Consider the following 9,666-nt stretch of genomic DNA (forward strand, 5'->3'; position numbering starts at 1 on the left):
CATAAAACAGCTTTTTGTTTTTGTTCTGCTGTCAAAGCCGAGAGGCGCTGTGGACAGAGTTATAGGGCCAAGGACACTGCAAACATACGCTGCGTAAAAGACTCTCCTGTGAGTGGCGAATGAATACCTCTATGAGCGCTTTGCTATTCTGCAGTAGAAGCTGCTTCCTCTGCAAGGACTGTGCTCGCCTTACCTCGTTTTGCTACGTGGCAAAATCAAAACATTGCACACAATTCACAATCGCGCACGTATTAAGTAGCCTGCTGGTCATAACTGAATATTAGTATATTCATAAAGACACAATATTTGATACAAGCGCTTGTTTTGGACTGACTACGTTTCTGTAATGATTAATATGCAGATTGCACTTCAACCACAATAGAGTATTATTCCTAATACTCAAATATGGGCGGGCCGGAGGTCGACTGGTTAGCACATCGGCATCACAGTGCAAAAGGTGCAGGGTTCGATTCCGGCTTCAGTTTTCTTGTGTGGAGTTTGTATGTTCTCCCCTTGCCTGAGTGGGGTTTTTTCCGGGTACTCTGCTTGCCGCCCACATTCCAAAAACATGCGTGGCAGGCTAATTGAACACTCAAAATTGTCCCGAGGTGTGAGAATGAGCGCGGACGGTTGTTCGTCCATGTGTACCCTGCGATTCGCTGGTGACCAGTTCAGGATTTCCCCGCCGACTGCCCAAAGACAGCTGGGGTAAGCTCAAGCACACCCACGACTCTCGTGAGCGGATTAGAAAATGGATGGATAGATACCAAAAGATTATTCAAGTATTATTATTCTCCTTGAATTTCCACATATACAGTACAGCAAAGTTTATGACTATTCCTTGACATATCGGCTATATGGCTATATTTACTTGCATTCCTGAACAGAAAATCTGGTTTTAGTGGGTGAAAGTTAGAATGATAAAAAACTGCTGAAACTGAAAGAGTCTGCGTTAAAACCTTTCATGATGCTGGAAGATGTCTTTGTTCCAACGCATTTGGCAAACACTCTATACACAGCTTCGATATATTTTTTTCCAATACACTTATCCTCCATATGGCTGCTACGATCTGTCACCGGTGTCAAATTAATCCTTTTAACAGCACACTTAGATGGGATTGCTGCTTACTTTCCTCATATACAAAGTACACCGATGCCCTCAAAACCACTCAAAAAACAATCACCAGAGAGGGAGAATGCAACCCAATTCAAAAGTGCATCGGCAATATGTCTGCTGCCGACCGAGCGGGCGCTCAATGTGTCACTTTGTGGAAAAGAGGAGGCAATTTTAACAATGGATCATCCGAGGGGCATGTTTATTGTATCAAACTACTTTCAGATAGCAAAATAAAGAAGAGAGTGGATTGAATACCTTCATTCTTCATCCTGCCACAACATTTTGAACGCATTAGAACAGTTGAGAACAATTTGAGCAGTATTTGGTGTAACTTTATTTTCGTGCCAGCCCAAGTCTAGTCTAACATGTTTGGGGCCATGGTGCGCCTCTCTGGGCATTCCAGAGGGCATGGAGTTGCCTCGCCCCAGACGCATGAGCAAGGTTGGAAAAAGAAAGAATGGTCGTCTGCGCTCGGTGTCAAAACAGTCGCATCATCACTTTCGTGCACGGTCTACTTCAGTGTGTTTGTGAATTTGGTGGACACGCGACCCTTAACTGGGTGCTACTTCTTGCAATTTGGTAACCAAAAGTGGATAACATTTTAGGTATTCACATTGAATAACTTGCAATGGATTTATTAATAAATCGATGCAAAACCACTCACATGTGACTCGGGAGTTGTCATGATCAATAGAACTTTCAGCTCCGCTATCACATATTTTCCATTTATTTGGTGAAAATGAGAAATGGTCAAAGTACCCAAAAAAAGTCCACAGTACTTTTGGTCTCTTAATTTGCGTGTAAAAATGCATATATGGATGGATGGCTGTGGATTGAGGATTTATCGATGGTGTTATTGAATTTTTTAAAAAATGTCAATTTTAATGAACGATTACGAATACTAAATGGAATATACAGTATATATATAATTTATTTTATTTTATTTATTTATTTAGCTTTTGCATGCAACCCACATGATTTGTTGCCACCAGAATTGATTGGCAAGCCTTTGAAAGGTACTTTTCGAACCTTTGGACTTGTCATGCTTTAATAGGTTAAACAAACGGAAAGGGGACTGTGCAAACAAGCCCAAAGATGTATGAAAGATTTTGTTTATTTTCTGTTGATGAATAAAACACCAGCTGTCGAAATGAAAACAATCGCAACACAAAAAGTCTGCCAACCAAAATCAAAGTGAGTTTGGTTTTAAAAACTGAACTGTGCCACATATAAAATGTGCGTCATGGTGTCGCGAAGTCAGGGGTCATTAACCTGTCATCCGCTTACTCTTTAACCTTGAAACTAACCTGCACCCGCATTTCATTATACAGCATTCACTTTCCAAACTGTGTTGCTTCACTCTTTCTTCACAGTATTTTGGACCAAGGAATACATTTTATTTTTTTAATTAGCTTTTTTACTGTAACCCTCATGACAACATACAGTCCATGTCCACAGTAAGTACCAGGCTGGGAAAATACGAAACAGAATGGTGCTCAAAACAGCCTTATGGAGGCTTACAGTCGGTTACTTGTTTACATTGTAATTGCTAAGAATCATATTTTCAAAAGCAGTTTTCTACTAATGAGGGCGCAAGGTCTATCCATTGGTAAACTAAGTTGAGTGTGGAAAGCAGGGGTGGTTGAGTCAGTTGTGGCCTTGGCCCGTCTGCTATTACGTCAATACGAGAGCAGGCACAGCTCCAGGATTTTTTTTTCTTCTTTTTTGCTCCCGGTGCTAAAGGGGGACTTGACTGATACGTAGAGGGGCTGAGAGATAATTTATAAATATTCATCCATCCATTATCTGAACCGCTTATCATCATGAGGGTCCCGGGAGCCTATCCCAGATGGCATAGGACATAATACACTCTGAACTGGTTGCCAGCCAGTCTCAGGACACACAACAACCATTCACATAATCACATCAATGGACAATTAAGCGACGATGCATGTTTTTGAAATGCAGCAGGAAACTGGAGTACCCACAGAAAACCCACGCAGACCCGGGGAGAACATATGAACTCCACACAGGAAGACTGGAGCCCGGATTCGTATCCCACGACATCTGTACTGTACTTCAACAACTATATGTGTTGAATTCATAAAGTGTATTTGATATAATAAAATAAAGTGGTGACGGTGCTTAACTGGAGCAACACAGATTTCTGAAGGGGCTCTAGCATCCTTTAGCAGCGCTGTAGCGCTATTCTTGTATAAGAGTGTGCTCATATTTGCTGGTCTGTTGGGTGAGGAAGGTTTAACATCCAATTTATGTAGTGTACAATCCAGTACTATGTACAAACAAAGTACCTTTTTTTTTCATACAAAATGGAGCCTACTGAAGTTGTAAATCCACAGCAAAAAGTCATGAAGACCCAAGGACTCAAAATGGAATGTCTGGCATCAGAAAGTGTCCCAAACGTCTGTGTCTTAACTCCTGCTGGCTGCCAGAGTGAGCAGCTCTTCCTCTTTATGCGAGACGAGCTGGGCACCGAAATTTAGCACAGAACACCCATCGAAGTACACCGGCTCATTTTGGCAAGAGGGTTGTTTTCTTCAGTTCAGGTCAATCATACAACAAGATTCAAGATTCAACATACAGTAAACATGGAATCATTGTTGTTCTTTTCCTAAAATTGGTTCATTACAATGTACTTTGTATTTCCTCATTCTAATTCATGCTTTCATTCATTTGGCTCATCAAAAAAATGGTTATTGGGTTGACTGTAAATTGTAAAGTTCAAATAAATTCCGGAAAAAGATAAACATTTTAAACACGTGTAACAATTTCTAATTTAATGGTTAATTAATTAATGAATTAATTATACAATTCAAAATAACAAAATGACCACTTGGGGGGCGGTTCAAGATTAAATTCAAAGACTTCACCTTTTTAATAAACACATTTCCATTTTTTTTTTTATTTTTTTTTTTTTTTTGCGAACCTGATCGACAAATGATCAGGCCCATCCGTGCATTTTAAAAATCAAATGTGGCCCTTGTGCGTGACGGTTTCTCTTGCAGCCCTGCTCAAGATGATATGTACCGGTACTCTTGAGTCTGAGTTGCTAATGCATCTCGGCAAAGGGCCAGCAGACTCAGTCCATCATACGGCATGAAATGTGTGAGCGTCACAAAATGCCATTCGAAGCTGTCTGAGATCTTAAAGGCACAAGGACGACGAGGGAGATTTGTTTTTTTTGGGGGGGGGGGGGGGCGGGGGGGTTGGTGGCTGAGCACCTTTGTTTAGAATTTGGATGATGAACGTGAAGGTCCATTATTTAAAAACTGAATTATATCTCAAAGGCCAAACAGTCATAATCAGGATCCTCACCACATTCCATCTTCTATTATACCACATCCACTGTGTCGTACAAAATCAAGTTTCTCCTCCCATGACTCGGCAACTTGAGAGTATTAGAGACTCAGTAAAAGTGGCCAAACAGGGCTAAAATAAAACGGTGTCATATAAAATCAAGTTTCTCCTCCCATGACTGGGCAACAGTATGCCAATGTCGAGGGACAGTCACCAGACGACACGGAAGCACTTTCCTGTTGAAGCCACAAGGTAAGCTGAGCTCAGCGTTTGCACAAATTAGCATCAGTAAAAGCCTCGGCCTCTGCAAAAACGTTCTGTGTGCTACTTTTAGTTGAGCTATCTTTTGCTCGTTATTTGGCTCATCGGAGAGAAGTCCACCTCAAGCACTCTCACGTTGCTCCATTTCACCAGTCCAATGTAACAAAGTGATATTGGACACTATTTCATCGGTGTGATTTATGAGAATCTTGGGAGAAACAATGAAGTGTGAGTCGCTGTCAGGAGAAGCAATTACTCGCTTTGAAATCTTAAGTAACAGTACTCTCACTTGAGTATTATTTTTGGTTAGTCTGCCCGTGCTTCAATGTGAGGAAACGTGGGACAATATATCCATATTGTCCATACCATATCCAAAACTATATCCACTGTGGTATGGTTTTGTCAATATTTGCAGAATGCTTGTTATATAATAGCTGTATGTGTACTGCCAGTCATGCATGGTGGTTTTGTGCGTCATGGTGTATTGCACTTTTTTAAGTCCAGAGCCATAAATCCGCCGTCCTCTTTTGGTTGCTGCATGGACTGCGACTGACCTGCTCATATTTTGAATTCTGCTGCCAACTCAGGGTCAGAACAACACATGGACAACAAAGTTTGCTTGTTTGTGGAAAAGGCTGAATCATTCGCACCTCAACTCGTGCAAACGAAGGCTGAACATATGCTGCAACTGCAGAGCTGTCGCATTCAAACATTTGTAATATGATATTTTTTTGCCAATTGTTTTGTATATTTTGGAAAAAATTTAATGGGTTAGAAAAAAAACAACCTCCATTCACTGACTGATATATTTGCTTCCACTTGGGAAGATGTTGCAGAAGAAATTAATAATAATAACTTATATAATCTTGTCAACGGGTTGAACTATCGATTAAAATCTAATTGAACCGCTTTCCCAACCAGGCCCCTACCCTCTGAGTGTGTTTTCATCCGTTACATTCTGAAAGCGTCTCGCAGGATACATTGCGGCTGTTTACGAGCATGGCAACAGGCCCTGGCAATGTTTGTCGGGGTTAATTATTGTCCAAATGTATTCCTGCGGTTATCACTGTGCTGTGCTCATTCTTATTATCTTGCGTCGCAGATATAGGCCATTGATCAATACTATAAAAAAAATGTCTCGTTGATGCCAGGTGAACAACATACAGCATGCCATGCAGTGGGTAATAATATAATACCACACAAAGAAAAACCCAAACATTACACTGGTTATATTTTTACATTGATTCCTTCATGTGTTTGAGGCAGCTAGGTCATTGGCATGTTTTCATCAAGCGCTGTCAAGTCGACATCTCCTTCTTGAGGTTGGTCGTACTCGATAGATGTTGTAGATCATGGAAAATTGACATGCTTGATTTGCTCTCGTGGGCCACACAAAATGACATGGCGGGCCAGATCTGGCCCCCGGGCCTTGAGTTTGATATTTATCATGCTCTAATGGATTATTAGTATTTCATTTTTATGTTCAAAAATTGCACACATACTTTACCACTATCCCGAATCACAGCACTTATCTGTTCCAATTCTTTTGCGTTCATGAATATTTTCGTCTTGACAGAAATGCACCTAAGATGCCCACATTTTTCCCCCCTTAACTTTTGGCAGGTTGCGAGCACCGCCGTAGGGGATAAATCACTTTAATTCATTAAGTCCATGTGGGCCTTACATAATATGCCTATTTGTCGGTATTTGCGAGTGTGAACACACCATCTGGTTCCTATTCATTTGTTGGGCAGGACCAAGAACCTCTGTTTATCTCTTGGCACTACATTACTAAGTAAGTACGTAATATGCACTGACTTGGACGCTTCATTAAGTACAAATCCTCCATCCAATTGGATCCAGAAAGAAATCTGTATTCAGAATCTGTAAGCAGCTGTCAACAGGAATGCTACCCAATAGAAGACACCCTCCGAGAAAAACAAAATTTTGAGCCCCATCAAATTGTACAAAGTATATTCATAGAGCAAGATTCAGATGTGCAAACTAGGTTGACCAATGTCCTCTTGCGACTTAAAAAAAAATTGAAAATAAATACATAAGTCGGAGTGTGTTTGTCATTCGCGTTGTGGTATTGGAAATATTGTGAACTTTTGCAATTTCTTTTAGTGAGGCAGACCTCTCCTTCGTTACGCACTATAAAACAATACTACCATCTAACTCACCTATTTGCTGTTTCTGTGACCTGGTCTAAGAAGTATATACTTTGACGACATTGTGGTGCCTAGAAAACCTTTTTGAAGTGAATAGAGGAACTTCTTTTCGACAAAGATAGTCCTCACTGGCACGAGTGGAGTTTGTGGAAGCAATAGCCACGAGTAGAGACAAAAAAAAAAAAAAAAAAGGAATTTACTGTTGGGATTTTTCTAGACCTAAAAAAAGATTTTGATACCGTAGATCACAGTAGATCATTGAATAAATTAGAACGATATGGCATATACTGTAAATGGATAAAAAGTCATTTAGATAACAGATAATCAGTATGTGCAGTTCAACAACATAAAATCAACCATCAATTTCTTCAGCAGAGGTGCAAGCAAAATGTCAGAAGAAACTATTTCTAGCATTCCTTCAAGTGACTCTGTCCGTCCTGATTTTGTCGACCTACTGTTGCGAAATTTGTCTCCTTCGGGCATCCGTAGCTGAAAGATGGGAGCGAAACACGGCGGCCTCCTGTATATACAGTAACTAGCGCTTACTTCACCTACAATTACATTTTTTTTTAAAATACGCTGATGTGACACATATTTTTTTGCATATTCTTGAAACTAATTGTGTTTTTTTATCAATTCTGAACATTGACATTTTTTCAATACAGTCCCTCTAACAGTATGAACAACCTAACCTTACAAAGTTATCACCAAATGTTGACTTCAGGTCTAACGAACACCCACTTCATTTTGCGACCTTTGGCTAAAAGCCTCCTTCTACAGCTTCTTCTCCAAGAAGAAATGAGCCATGATCATCTGATTTGCAGCAGTAATTACAAACACTCATTTGAAACTCAAATGTTGTCATTGGCCAAGTTGCCTTAGACATGGTGGCGCTTTTTTATTCGGGGGACAAGTATGACCAATTACACCAACAGCAGTGGAGTCATGGCAAAATATAAAGGAGACACTGAGCACCCTTCCAAAAAACTCGCTTCAAGTAAATGGAAGGGAAAGCCGCGGGAGTCTATCTTGGAGTGGAAAAGCTAATCATCTCTATTTGCTGATGGCAAATGTTAAACCCTGGGACACCTTCATTTGAGCTCCATTCGCCAATAAATGATTGGAAATATGGAAACTGTCTCATGGTCCGGTGCATTTGGAAATCGACCATGTGTCCCGATAGAAATTTGCTGTCATAGCAGCAGCACAAACAGTTACAGTGCAGCATTTAGAACAGTAGCCAGAAGTGGCAAAGGTACTTGCACTCATTAATGGAGTATAGTAAAAGCACATTCTCTGAAATATACTTGAGTAATTGATTTTATTTATTTATTTATTTATTTTACTATTACTAACCCTTTCAGGGACAGCGGTGACTACAGTGCACAGCTTATCATGTTATCAGGTTTCAGGATGCATTTTGATAACTTGGCATAACAAAATGAAGTAATGCAGCAAACACAAGTTTCTGTCATTTAACCCTTTCAATGCACCCTGCAACCTAACATTCGAAACCCGGTACCTCTGCACTGTGAGGTCGACGCGCTAACCACTGGACCACCGGGCCGCCCAACTGACTAACAAAAAAACTCTAAATTAGCTAATGATAACAACTGGGGAAAAATGTCTTTCCCAAAAGTGTTTTTCAGATCAGATGGTACATGTTTGAATGCCAGATGCTGTTTTTGTTTGATTTTTTTCAGGTTTGCACAAGTCATAACATATTCAAATTGACTCATTCCAGGAGCCAACAACATCAATAAGGTCATTGATGGGGAATATATTGAGTATAAGTAAAAAGTGGACAGAAAAATGAATCCTCGAGTAACGTCTACAGATATCTGAAAACTCGACTTCACAGTACAGTAACAAAGTATTCGTACATGACTTCCCACCACTGATAGGAGCCCTGGGGACACGGTTGCAGCAGTAGTTGAAATGTCTACAAACCGCAGCATCTGCTCGTCAAACAGAGCTTCTCAGTGTGCCAGCGTGAGCATACATGTGACTCAGGCTAAACCAAAAAACATCCAAGCTCACCGCTCACATCGTTTAAATTGTGACAGCAATTTCAACTCAGTAGAAGCCAGTGACGTTACCTCAGGTGTTTTGATGAGGTCTGCTCATTTGCAGTTGAAGCAAAAGTTTTATGACTGATGTCGTGAGGCAACATGGAAACAAACTCACTCGTCTGGTGAATCGCTAACTCGCGTCTATGCTACTTAGTGTGATCTTGGGGCTTCGACTATGTCCTGCTAATGCTGGGCATTCGCATTGTTTTGTTTTGGGGGGGGTTTTGGCCCTCAGTTTTAATGCTCCCAAGAGCTGCAACAGCTTCCAATCTTCTGCTAAAACTGTAACTGTGAATTGTAATTTTTTTTTCATGCAGAATAACATTGATAAGGTCAGAGGAAAATCTGTGGTTAGACTGTTGATTGGGAAAAAAAAAGTTTAAACGTGCCTTCAAAATAAGATACACCGCAAATACAAAGTGCATGAAAAATATGACTCACTATTGCCGCATATTATGCAGAGTGGGCTTGGTGCGTGGGAATCTCGCGTTGAGATAAATCCATATTTTAAGTAGGATTCCTGATACTGTCTATTAAATGTAGTTTTCTTTTTCTTGAAAGTCATAGGCTCCTCTTCTGTCTCCTGGCTGGGTCTTTTCCCCTTCCCAAAGAAACTTTCCAAATACGTTTTTTTTTACTAATTTTGCTAGCTCCTGGGTTTCATTTCAGCGGTAACCAATCACTTGACCGAGAAGCGCGCCTTGACCTACGTCAAGAGTCACACACT

The sequence above is a fragment of the Hippocampus guttulatus genome, chromosome 1 (genome assembly GCF_054856545.1).
Source record: "Hippocampus guttulatus isolate MCC_2025c chromosome 1, RoL_Hgut_1.0, whole genome shotgun sequence".
NCBI classification, from domain to species: domain Eukaryota; kingdom Metazoa; phylum Chordata; class Actinopteri; order Syngnathiformes; family Syngnathidae; genus Hippocampus; species Hippocampus guttulatus.